Source organism: Canis lupus, chromosome 13, assembly GCF_011100685.1.
Source record: "Canis lupus familiaris isolate Mischka breed German Shepherd chromosome 13, alternate assembly UU_Cfam_GSD_1.0, whole genome shotgun sequence".
NCBI lineage: Eukaryota > Metazoa > Chordata > Mammalia > Carnivora > Canidae > Canis > Canis lupus.
In genome coordinates, this window is record NC_049234.1 from 11,107,923 (window position 1) to 11,120,008 (window position 12,086).

The 12,086-nt window shown below is 36.6% G+C and overlaps 1 pseudogene; it reads left to right on the forward strand.

The window, feature by feature from the left end:
- Window positions 1–263: 263 nt before the first annotated feature.
- LOC100686476 lies at window positions 264–3,359 on the forward strand (annotated as a pseudogene).
- The last annotated feature ends 8,727 nt before the right edge of the window (window positions 3,360–12,086 follow it).

Here is a 12,086-nt window from a genome sequence, read left to right on the forward strand (position 1 = left end):
TTATATAGATGGGTACTAGGAGATCTGTATTGTATCTATTTTTCTATTATCCCTTTATTTCTGGTGTGAATTTTCAGAAACTTATTTTCCCATTTTGAATATGGAAATATGTGGGAATTAATGATAATTTTAAGGGGTAGCTAGTAAAGGGCCATTGAACCCCAAATTTCTGATTCTAAGTGATGTGTTCCTTCAATTATTCAGTGCTATTGAACAAATAAATCGCCTATACATTGAAGTTTTTAAAAATTAGAAGTCGCATAATGACTTCAGAATGTATCTCCAAGGTGAGATAGCAAGGAGAGGAAAGACAATGCTCTTCTACCAGTGGTGTTGGCACCAGATAAAGGAGGCTTCTAAACTCATTAAGTGTATATAATTACATATACCCTGGAAGTTATACTCATGGAAAAAAGGTAGTAATGGAAGATAATCACAGAAAAAAACAAAACTGATATTTTCAGTCTAGATTTACTTATGTTTCCTTACCATCTATAACAGGAAATATAGTTTTATTTTATTTATTTTTTTAAAAGAATTTATTTATTTATTCATGAGAGACACAGAGAGAGAGGCAAAGACACAGGCAGAAGGAGAAGCAGACTCTATGCAGGGACTTGTGGGACTCAATCCTGGGCCCCCAGGATCACAACTTGGGCTGAAGGTGGCTTTAAACTGCTGGGCCAACGGGGCTGCCCAACTAATGTAGTTTTATCATTGATAAGAGAACTGAGGTTTTGGCAGTTGCTTCTCCATGGCAACAGTGCAGGATAACACAACTCTTCTACGCTAAACATCAGTATGGCCAAGTAATTCTCTATATCCCTTCACTTCTCCAAATTTTCCTGCCAACACTGGCACCTGGCATAAAGTACAAAACCAGCCAGCTCTAAATCTCTGCCTATGGCAGTGTAAGTCCCACATGTGTTGCAAATCTAAAGGATTTACCAATTATTTATTTACCAAAAGAGAAAATTCTTTATGCAACTCATTTATTACATTAACTCTCTTCCAGCATGCATCTTCTGTTAGATTGTCAACTTGGAGGTACGTTATTTTTCTCTATTTGAGTTGAAATAAATCATATTGCTGTTCTACCTTAGCAATTTACTCAAGTTGTGATATTTCTCCCAAAATTATGATTTGATGTAGAACTAAAAATCATGAAAATTAGAGATTTTACTATCTAAGCTACTTAAAAGAAAATAGTCAATATTTTTAGAAAGTCAAGCATACTCTGGGATTCATTGCCCAATTTTAACATTTTTTTAATCACTAGAAACCACTTGAGAACAGTGTTAGTTCGTAGGGGCATAACTGTCTCATGTTGGGGCCTCTTTCAAGTAGAACACTCTATTATGAATATTAATTTCCAAAATACTTGTAGGCATACTTCATTACATGTGTGAACTCCTTCTTATTTAGAAATAGAAATACATATTGAGCTGTGTAAAACCATTCCTATCCAGCCTTATCTTAGTTCATACAAATGTCTCATTGGAAGGGAACACGAAGAAGTTCTTTCATTCTGGTTGGCCTGTCAGTCCTTCTTTTCTCCCTCCCAACAATTTAAGTCAGAAACCATAGGTTCAGAGAGTTTAGATGGCTGATAAGGAATATGCATGGGCCTAAAATCTTGCATAAATCTGAGATCATTCTGATGGGCTAACCCAGCTATAGAGCTTCCAGTGAGGTCTTCTAAGATAGCTTTCTGTTTCAGCTTTCTGCCCTTCCCAATCTTGTTTCTTTCCTGTAATCAGGTGAAAATCTGAAGGTCACACCTAACAAGCTTCCTGTGCTCTACTCTCCATCTCAGTCTGTTTCTGGGAACCTGCAACAGATTTCTATAAGAAAACAGAGTCCTGATTTCTTCTCAGTCACTCAGAAATCGTGTGTTCAGCCTGTGTCGGCGCCGGGACCCAGTAAGACCTAGCACTGAAGACCGAGAGGGGTTCGTGGTGAAGGTCCGAAGCTTGCCCTGGTCTTGTTTGGTGGATGAGGTGCAGCGTTTTTGTTTTGTTTAGTTTTGTTTTATGACTGCAAAATTCAAAATGGGGCTCAAGGTATTCGTTTCATCTACACCAGAGAAGGCAGACGGAGTGGAGAGGCTTTTGTTGAACTTGAATCAGAAGATGAAGTCAAATTGGCCATGAGAAAAGACAGAGAAACTATGGGACACAGATATGTTGAAGTATTCAAGTCAAACAACGTTGAAATGGATTGGGTGTTGAAGCATACTGGTCCAAATAGTCCTGACATGGCCAATGATGGCTTTGCTTTGTACGGCTTAGAGGACTCCCTTTTGGATGTAGCAAGGAAGAAATTGTTCAGTTCTTCTCAGGGTTGGAAATTGTGCCAAATTGGATAACATTGCTGGTGGACTTCCAGGGGAGGAGTACGGGGGAGGCCTTTGTGCAGTTTGCTTCACAGGAAATAGCTGAAAAGGCTCTAAAGAAACTCAAGGAAAGAATAGGGCATATTCTATTGAAATCTTTAAGATCAGTAGAGCTGAAGTTAGAACTCACTATGATCCACCACAAAAGCTTATGGCCATGCAGCGGCCAGGTCCCTATGACAGACCTGAAGCTGGCAGAGAGTATATAACAGCATTGGCAGGGGAGCTGGCTTTGAACAGATGAGGCGTGGTGCTTATGGTTGAGGTTATGGAGGCTGTGATGATTATAATGTCTATAATGAGGGCTATGGATTTGGGTCTGTTAGATTTGGAAGAGACCTCAATTACTGTTTTTCAGGAATGTCTGATCACAGATATGGTGATGGTGGCTCTACTTTGCAGAGCACAATAGGATATTGTGTACATATGCGGGGATTACCTTAGAGAGCTATTGAGAATGATTTTTATAATTTTTTTCACCACTTATTGAAATTGGTCCTGATGGCAGGGTAACTGGTGAAGTAGATGTCAAGTTTGCAACTCATGAAGATGCTGTGGCAGCTATGTCAAAAGACAAAGCAAATATGCAACACAGATATGTATAACTCTTCTTGAATTCTACAGCAGGAGCAAGTGGTGGTGCTTATGGTAGCCAAATGATGGGAGGCATGGGCTTGTCAAACAAGTCCAGTTATGGCAGCCCAGCCAGTCAGCAGCTGAGTGGTGGTTATGGAGGTGGCTATGGCGGCCAGAGCAGCATGAGTGGATATGACCAAGTTTTAAAGGAAAACTCCAGTGATTTTCAATCAAACACTGCATAGGCAGCCAAGGAGCAGTGAGCAGCAGCTACTACAGTAGTGGAAGCTGTGCATCTATGGGAGTGAACGGAATGGGAGGGATGTCTAGCATGTCCAGTATTAGTGGTGGATGGGGAATGTAACTAATCCAGATCACTGACTCTTGGTGAACGTTTTTTAGAGAAAAAAGTTTAACAGTTTTGCAATACAAGCTAGTGATTGATGCTTACTCTAAGTGGAAATCAGGATTGTTTTAAAGACTTAAGGTTCAGTATTTTTGAACATAAACATTCATCTAGCAATCCTTATCAAAATACCATGGACTTTCTCCAGAGAGTTAGAACAAATTATTTTAAGATTTGTGTGGAATCAGAAAAGACCCCGAATAGCCAGGGCAATTTTAAAAAAGAAAACCATATCTGGGGGCATCACAATGCCAGATTTCAGGTTGTACTACAAAGCTGTGGTCATCGAGACAGTGTGGTACTGGGACAAAAACAGACACATAGATCAATGGAACAGAATAGAGAATCCAGAAGTGGACCCTTAACTTTATGGTCAACTAATATTCGATAAAGGAGGAAAGACTATCCATTGGAAGAAAGACAGTCTCTTCAATAGATGGTGCTGGGAAAATTGGACATCCACATGCAGAAGAATGAAAGTAGACCACTCTCTTGCACCATTCGCAAAGATAAACTCAAAATGGATGAAATGTGAGACAAGATTCCATCAAAATCCTAGAGGAGAACACAGGCAACACCCTTTTTGAACTTGGCCACAGTAACTTCTTGCAAGATACATCCGCAAAGGCAAAAGAAACAAAAGCAAAAATGAACTATTGGGACTTCATCAAGATAAGAAGCTTTTGCACAGCAAAGGATACAGTCAACAAAACTAAAAGACAACCTACAGAATGGGAGAAGATATTTGCAAATGACGTATCAGATAAAGGGCTACTTTCCAAGATCTATAAAGAACTTATTAAGCTCAACACCAAAGAAACAAACAATCCAATCAAGAAATGGGCAAAAGACATGAAGAGAAATCTCACAGAGGAAGACATAGACATGGCCAACATACACATGAGAAAATGCTCTGCATCACTGGCCATCAGGGAAATGCAAATCAAAACCACAATGAGCTCCCACCTCACACCAGTGAGAATGGGGAAAATTAACAAGGCAGGAAACCACAAATGTTGGAGAGGATGCAGAGAAAAGGGAACCCTCTTACACTGTTGGTGGGAATGTGAACTGGTGCAGCCACTCTGGAAAACTGTGTGGAGGTTCCTCAAAGAGTTAAAAATAGACTTGCCCTATGACCCGGCAATTGCACTGTTGGGGATTTACCCCAAAGAGTCAGATGCAATGAAACGCTGGGACACCTGCACCCCGATGTTTCTAGCAGCAATGTCCACAGTAGCCAAACTGTGGAAGGAGCCTCGGTGTCCATCAAAAGATGAGTGGATAAAGACGATGTGGTTTATGCATACAATGGAATATTCCTCAGCCATTAGAAATGACAAATACCCACCATTTGCTTCAACGTGGATGGAACTGGAGGGTATTATGCTGAGTGAAGTATCAATCGGAGAAGGACAAACATTATATGTTCTCATTCATTTGGGGAATATAAATAATAGTGAAAGGGAATATAAGGGAAGGGAGAAGAAATGTGTGGGAAATATCAGAAAGGGAGACAGAACATAAAGACTCCTAACTCTGGGAAACGAACTAGGGGTGGTGTAAGGGGAGGAGGGCAGGGGGTGGGAGTGAATGGGTGACGGGCACTGGGGGTTATTCTGTATGTTGGTAAATTGAACACCAATAAAAAAATAAATTAAAAAAATAAACATTCATCTAGGATGTAACACCTGAGTAAACTAGAACTGTTAAACAAATTTCAGCTTTACTCTACTTCTGTTGTAGGATATACTTAATAAGCAGCAAGTGTATTTAGGTTAAAGCAGTTGAATTATGTTAAAGGTTGCTCTTCTACCACATTACATTGAACACTGTTGGGTTGCATGTTGAAAGACATGCTTTTTTCTAAAACGCAATATAGGAGCTGTGTCTACAATTAAAAGTGAACACATTTGGCATGTTTGTTAATTCTAGTTTCATTTAATAATCTCTAAGGCACGTAAGCATAAGCTTTTTTTTTTTTTAAGTTAACGGGCAACTTTGAGACGCAACACCATACATTAGGATTTTGGTCTTGGTGTTTGTATGAAATTCTAAGGCCTTGATTTAAACTTTTCCTTGTATTGTGATTTCCTTTTAGGTGTATTCTGCTAAGTGAAACTTTTCAAATAAATCTTTTTAAAAACTGAAAAAAAAAAAAAGAAAAGAAAAGAAAACAGACTCCTTAAGGAATCATAAAGCTTATGTCTTTTGGTTGTGTTCCATATCTGAAAAACCAAAGTCACAAAGCTTTTCCCTTAATTTCAAGGACTACTGGTGATAGCATAAAAAAATATCCAGAAATCTACAGTAAGTAATATGAAAATAACCATGGACATAGAGCCTCATGTTCTAGTCTAGTTCTCTCTAGGTAGAGAACATAGAGAAATGTCAGGTGTCATGGAATGATTCCATGTCCTAAACAAGATACAGCACAATGTCTGTCACATAGTGGTGCTTTAATACTTTCTAGGATGCCAAATATAAAACCTTTCATCATGAAGTTATCACAACTTCTACATATCAGTTAAATAAATAAATTTAGATTATTTATAGTGGTATTTGGAAGAAAGAGCACGGAATAGAGAAAGAAAACCATTCTGAAGCATTTTAGTCATAAATCTCTATTTTAGCAACTTTATTTTCTGTTTTTTCAAAGCTTTTGAGTCATTATTCATATATATAAAAAAGGACAGCAATATGCCAAAAGATGAAATTCGACTCCTATTTTACACCATATACAAAAATCAACTAAAAAATGGATGAAAGACTGATGTAGGCCTGGAAACTATAAAACTCCTAGAGAAAAAGCTTTGTGACATTGGTCTTGGTAATGATCTCATGGATCTGACACCAAGAGCACAGGCAACAGAAACAAAATAGGCAAGTGGGAGCATATCAAACTATAAAGCTTCTGCACAGCAAAAGAAACAGAGTGAAAAGACAACATACAGAATGGTAGAAAATATCTCCAACCATATATCTCATAAGGGGTTAATTTCAAAAATATATAAAGAACACCTACAATGTAACAACACAAAAATAAATAACCCAATTAACAAATGAAAAAAAGGACTTGAATGGACATTTCTTCAGGGAAGATGTACAAATGGCAAACAGGTATATGTAAAGGCACTCAACTTCAGAGACATGCAAATCAAAAAAGGGACGTCACTTTACATTTTACAATGGGTATTATCTACCCAATTCCTTCCAAAAAGACAATTAGTGATGATGTGGAAAAATTTGACACTTGTCCACTGTTAGTGGAATGTAATAAAATAAAATAAAATAAAATAAAATAAAATAAAATGTCCAGCTGCTATAGAAACAGTATGAAGTTTCCACAAAAAAATCCTTCTATTTCAAACATGTCAGGAGTAGAACTTGCCCTAGAATTCTATTTGTATTGTAAAATTAAGCCTGAGGATAGTAAGTTATCTGATGACAATCTTTAGGCAATCATTCAGGTATTCTTGTTTGGTTTATAGAGTGACTATAGAATTTATCCCTCAAACCAGGAAACTTTAAAAGGAAATGGGGCACCATTACTAATTACACAAAAACAAAAGGAATAATTGAGGACTATAATCAGCAAACCAACATATATTATCTATATTATTTATAGTATTTCAGGCTGAAATGTGTGTGTATTCAGTGGAATATTATTTGCCATGACATAAGGCCTGATAAAGAGCAATTGGCTCTCCTTAATTTCAGAGGCTGATAATGTTTGAAGTCAATCATGGAGGCAGAGAATAGAATGAAAAAATCTATCTTGAATATGAGCCCATGGTTTAGAGATTTCTGGGAACTCTGAAAGACAGCCTCATGACACTGTGATGCTTCTCATATACTATACAGGGAGTAGAATAAGAGAAAGTGAGCACATTTTAATTTATTCACTGTTGGGAGATTAGTAAGGTGATCAGCTAGGGGTGCACAAATATTTTACCAAATATATACTTTATGGCCCAGAGGTAGTGTTGCTTTACTTCTGGGATTTTATTTCACCATGTATGACCTTTATCAAGGCTTCTCAAATACTTCTGAAAATATAATCACATGGGAATTTTGAAAAAAAAATGCATATTCTGATTCAGTAGGTTTGGAGTAAGGCTCTAAGAGTCTACATTTATAAGAAACTCCCAGTACATACTTTGTACATATTTTAAGAAGCAAGAACCCATGTTAAATTCTAGATACATCCATTATTTCAAAGCTATTTACATCCAGTCATTTCAGGCAATCCTAAAAACAATGACATGTTTATCTTATGGTATCTTTGGGAAAGTATAGTGCTCCCTGTCCATGAGTTAGTCCACTTCTGTCAGGGCCAACACACTAAACAGAAAGATATTTTTCCTATAATTTTTATATTAATTAATTAAGTTCTAAAATATTAATAGCAGCTTACCAATTATAGAATTTAATGGTTTACAAAGTACTTTCAAATTGGTTTATCTCATAATCAAGGGGAAACTTGATTCTCTTAAAATAAGCATATCCATATTTAGACTGAATCACTATACATTAAAGTGAATACTTTTAGAATATTATTATTTTTTATTTTGATAGTTTCATTCAGTCTTTTAAATGTCAAATGCTGAAGAGTTAAGTATAAAATCAATGTTATTGGGGTATTTGTGGGGCTAATAAATACCTACTATCTTCATTATCTGAATTTAAAACCAATTAAAAGATAAATTCAAGTGTCAAACAGATACAGATCTATTACCTTTGTTAGTAATGAAGCTGACCCTGAGACACATTTCTCAGGCTATGGCTTATTCATCTTTATCCCTGAATGAGACACCTGTGTTCAACTAGTCACCAGCAGAGAATATTGTAGGTCTCTCCAAATGGGAAAAGAGAATGGGGATCCTTCTTAAACTATTGAGGCAAAGAGGGTAGTTCTGAATACAATTTCGGAATAGGCAGCAGGTAAGAAGAAAGGGGAAAAATAGGGTGCTTCCTCACTTAAGGAAAAAACAGGGTGCTTCCTCCCCTGAGGAAATGAGTTAGTAAACCAGTAGTAAGTAGTGGAGTGTAGAGTGGCCTGTTATATTCCTAGGTGTATCTCCCTATGGAATGGGAGACACCTGTTACTTACAAACCTGAAACTCTTCAGACTTAAATAGAGAACTTAATAGAATTCTGCAAACTCATCTGAATAAGTTTGTTAAATAGTATACATTAATATGAAAAAATATTGTTTTTAGGTAATACATAAAATACATAGTACTTTAGAGTTAAAGCCCAGTGGTTGATATAATCTATCATACATGTCACAATTCTGTGTTACCACAGTGCCTGGCTCATAATAGAGCTAAAGAAATTTTATATATTTTCATTTTAATTATTATCATCATCCTCATTTTGTATAGGGAACTGATATTCAAAGTAGTAACTGCTTAAATAACTAGTAAATGACAGAATCAAGGCTCAATTCCATCTCTAGTTCTTCTACCATTAGTACTTTAGATCTATCCTAATACACTGAATTTACAATATTTTTTGATCAACATCATCTTTTTGAAAGCACACGGTGAAATGATTAGATGTAAATATATATAGTCTCCATCTAAAAAAAAGACCAGTGATTTTGTTTGTTTGTTTGTTTGTTCGTTTGTTTGGAATATTTATGAGAGGGATATAAGGTGATTGAAATGAGAGCTCCTGCAGTTCTTTTTATTTTTTATGAGTTTGGATAGAATAGCGACCAAAGGCATGGGCAAATGAGTTAGATTGTTCCAGTTCAATGTTCTGTTTCAACTATCTGTAAAAATTAATTTTCTAATCTACTCTGAAAAACAGAAATAATGATAGCTCTCACCTAAAGAAATTACGATATTTTTTTTTTTAAAGAATTATTTGTTTTAGAGAGGAAGAGAGAGCGAGCAAGCACATGTGTGTGTGCACATGCAAATGGGAGGAGAGAATCTTCAAGCAGACTCTCCACTGAGTGGGGGAGCCCAAGGCAGGTAGGACTCAATCTTAAGACCCATGAGGTCACTACCTGAGCTGAAACCAAGAGTCTGATGCTGACCTGACTGGGCCACCCAAAGAGATTAGGATGTCTTACTGACATAATAAATGCACAGTGTCCAGCTCAAACCACTTAAAATTTAAAGGATTTCATCTCTTGTTTCTTTGCTTCCTTCCTTCATAAAGTGTTTTGATGACTTAATTTAATTTATATCAGGCAACAAAGATACAGACTCCATCCTCAGGAAGCTTACAGTCTAGCAAAGAAAAGAGATCTTAATCAAAAATTACTTATTCATAGAAAGAAATACAAACTTTCAATTACAAAAGGCACTAGGAAAGGTAGATCTTCATGCTGTAATTCAAGGATTTGTCAAGAAAGATTTTTCTGAGAAAACGGTAACTAAGTTATAGTCTTAAGAAGAAGCACAATTTAACCAGTTAAAGAAGGATGGCCTGGGAAGACTCTTCCAGTAAAGCAAACATTGGGGAGAAGAACAGAAGCCAATTCAAGGCAACTGGAAACCAGAATAGATTGAGGAGGATCAAATTCAAAATATGAGATTACATGCTAGTAGTAAATAACCTAGACCAATAAAATGTAGTAAAAAAAAAAAAAAACACCAAAAAAACAACCCCCCCCAAAACAAGATGTGCTTGGCTCATGGAATATATAGATATTATCAGTTACTAAAGTTAATTTAACAACAAATTTTATTTTTTATTATTTTAACTATAATTATATAACTAATATTTTGATAATAAAATATTTTTCTAAAATGTATATCCTCCCACTCAATTCACTAATTACCTCTGTAACTAATACTGCAAATGGAGCATATAACCAATGTAAACAATTCCTAATAGAGACTACAGTGAGCCAGAGTATTTGCAAAAGTAGACGATTTAAATGCAGTACATATGGCTAACAAGGGTTAGCCAAATTTTATTAGGAACACTACATATACTGCCAACTGTTTTTCTACATATTTTGCATCTCACTGAACATATTGGGCAACTGATGATTTGTGCTACATTCATGGTCATATTCAAGCGTGCAGAAAGGTGAGAGTTTCACACAAATTCATTAGTAACACCTGGGACTCTCTGGGTGCCAAAAAAGCACATTAAGCAGGAAAATGGACTGGAATAAGAATGGCTATTAAGAAGTAGAGTGGCTTCTTATCACCTTGTTTCACATCGACTGTTATAAAATGCTCCAACTGTCAAGTGATGGCTGACTTACCAGATGGAGGTTCTAGAACAGTAGTCTCATATTGTAAATGATCATGGATAAGCTCTTCATCAGATTGTACTTAACTATGAATGGGGCATTTTATTTATGAGCACAAGAAAAAAGACAACACAAACTCTGAGTTTTACCTCTTTTTCTCTCCTTTTTTTCTTTTCTCTTAAAGCTTTCAAAACCTGTAATGTTAATATATGATAGTCCTATATGTAATTTTGAATTTGGGTTACAAGAAGCCAGAGAGTTTTATGACAGTTGTACTGAATTTATATTGATACTGAATGAGTGAGAAAGAATTTTTCTAAGGTTCTCAACTACAGAATATACAGATTTCAGGCTATGTGACTAATTTAGAGAAATTGGCCAGAAATCAAAAGACAGACATAAATAAAATCAACAGGGAAGTGTTTTAATATGAATATGAGACTGAGAACTTAGTTGTATGCAAAACTTTAGAGTTGGAGTGACAATATTTTAAATTTCAAGGCTCATCTTTGTTTTTCTACCAATTCCCATTCAATAATTAAATATTGAAACCAACACACCCAGAAGCTCTATTCAGAAATCTAAGAGAGTTAGCCTTATTTATTTCTTTCCTTGGTTCATTAAATCATTAATACTTGCCGATATTATTTAATAATATATCTTGAATTAATTGGCTTCTACCCATCACCACTATAACTATGATCATCTAAGCAACCATTATCTTTCAGTTGGATACATCCAATTTTCTATCGTTTCCTATCTGCATTCTCTATCACTTTTTTAACCAGTTAACTTTGTTAACATAGAACATAAATTACATGTGTATGTTACACCTATACCAAATGCTTCAGTAAGTCCCATGACATAAAATGAGATCTTCACTACTTACCATCTCACCCATGTCACCTTCTCTGGCCTCATTTCTAGTTAACATGCCCCTGATCAGTATGATCTAGCCATTCTGGTCTTCCAACTGCTGTCTCACGCTTTTTTTGGCGTTTCGGTTTCTTTTTGGGGCGGTGAGGTTTCTGGCTTGTCGACGGGGGGGGGTGGTGCGGTGGTGGGGGGGAGGGAGGTATTGGGGGAGGGGTAGGGAGGGATGGGCGGGGGGAGGTAGGGAGGGAGAGGGCTGGGAGGGGGAGGGAGGAGTGGTGGCGGGATTGGGAGGGCGATGGCGTATCTTCTGGTGGGAGGGGGCGTGCTGATTCGGTCTGATGGTCTTTCCTTCTTATCTTCTTCTCTCTCTGTTCTTCTTTCTTTCTTTCTTTCTTTCTTCTTTTTTTTCTTTCTTTCCTTCTTTCCTTCTTCTTTCTTTTTTCCTTCTTTCTTTTCCTTCCTTCTTTCCTTCCTTCCTTCCTTCCTTCCTTCCTTCCTTCCTTCCTTCCTTCCTTCCGTTTTTTTTTTTTTTAAAGATTGTATTTATTTATTTGAGAGCGTAGAGGGAGAGGGAAAGGGAGAAGTAGTTACCCCACTGAGCAGAAAGCCCA